This window comes from Propithecus coquereli, unplaced genomic scaffold (assembly GCF_000956105.1).
Source record: "Propithecus coquereli isolate 6110/MARCELLA unplaced genomic scaffold, Pcoq_1.0 Scaffold410, whole genome shotgun sequence".
Classification (NCBI taxonomy): domain Eukaryota; kingdom Metazoa; phylum Chordata; class Mammalia; order Primates; family Indriidae; genus Propithecus; species Propithecus coquereli.
Genome location: NW_012149842.1, coordinates 954,221 through 955,702, shown reverse-complemented (window position 1 = coordinate 955,702; position 1,482 = coordinate 954,221).

Sequence of the window (1,482 nt, the reverse complement as noted above, 5' to 3'; positions counted from 1 at the left end):
TATAAATTAATGAATTCAATTGTTTTCAATGTGTGAATAAAATAAAGTGCTGGGGAGTTCAAATAATTCACTTTAAATTGTTGGAAAAAGATTTTAATTTTGATTCTAAGTATAGCCGAACATCCCAATTTATGTCGTCTACTACTACGTTTAGTCTATTTATAGAATTGTGTTAATTTGTAATTAAACTGTTATTAATCGTAATAACTTACATTTAAGGTTTACCCTACCAGATAAAGTACATTATTTTCTTTAATCTTTAAAAGGGCATATATGTAAATATAAAAGAGCATGTGTTATTACACGTAGTTTACAATGAGGAAACAGGCAAATAAACATAGGTGAGTTCCCTAAAGTTGTCAAGTAAGTAATAGAAACAGGCATAGGAGGATCTTCAACTTTCTAGTACTTTTGCAAAACTCAATTCACTTGGTGTTCTAAAGATTAAAGGTGGCTTTTGGTCATTTTATCTCCCATAGCCACCTTTAAGTAGTTGAAAATCAATTAACGTTTGTTGAATTGAAATAGCGTGATAATGCATTATGTCACTAGAAACAGATGTATTTTTTTCAAGGAGGTTATGCGAAGTGTCTCCAGTTAGATTGCCTGAGTTGAAATCCAAGCTCCTTTCCCTTACTCATTATGTGAACTTGGTCATGTTTCCCAAACTCTCTAATTCTCCATTTCCTGGTCTATAAGCTGAAAGTAAAAATAATACCTACTTTATTGGGTATCTATGTAAATGAATGGAATCAACGTATGTAAATTGCTGTAAGGGAATATGCATTAGTTTAGGCAATAGGTTTCTTAGGCCAAACTAAGATGACTGCCCCAGCGTTTTTTCCTGCCCCACTCCCTGGCAAGCCAGTCTTTCTTCCAGGGATGCATGAGTCAGCACACTTATGTAATGTAGGTGTTACCACCTATGTGAACCGACGTGATCATGCTTTCCCATGTGCCACTATTGTTCAGAGCCATATATAAGCGCTCGCCATGTGATTGGCCAGGCTTTTCATGGCTGCTGTATGACCCCCCCCTCCCCCGCATAAAGAGCATGTCTCACCTGCACGCTGTCACTCACTTTTTGCTCCAATTTCCAAAGCCTACACCGGAACACTCGCTAGCCACAGAGCTCCCTCCTCAACAATTGCCTGAAATATTGCCTAGCATCAATGAGATCCCAGTAAACATTAGCTGTTACTATTATTATATTGGAATATTTTCACCATGGAAATATATCGATATATTGCTTGGCTTTTATCAAGGAAGTAGAGCTTCACAAGCCCACTTCTCTGGAAATCACTTACAAAGCTGTAATCATATTTAATTTTAGAGGTACAAAAATGTTTATAGAAGCTGTTATAATTCACATATGAGGAAACTAAGACCCCCCAAAAGTTACAGGCCTTCCCAAAGATGCTATCTTTTGGTGGTGACATATGGCGCGGTCACCGTTTTTTCTCAGAAAGCGATCTTAGAAAG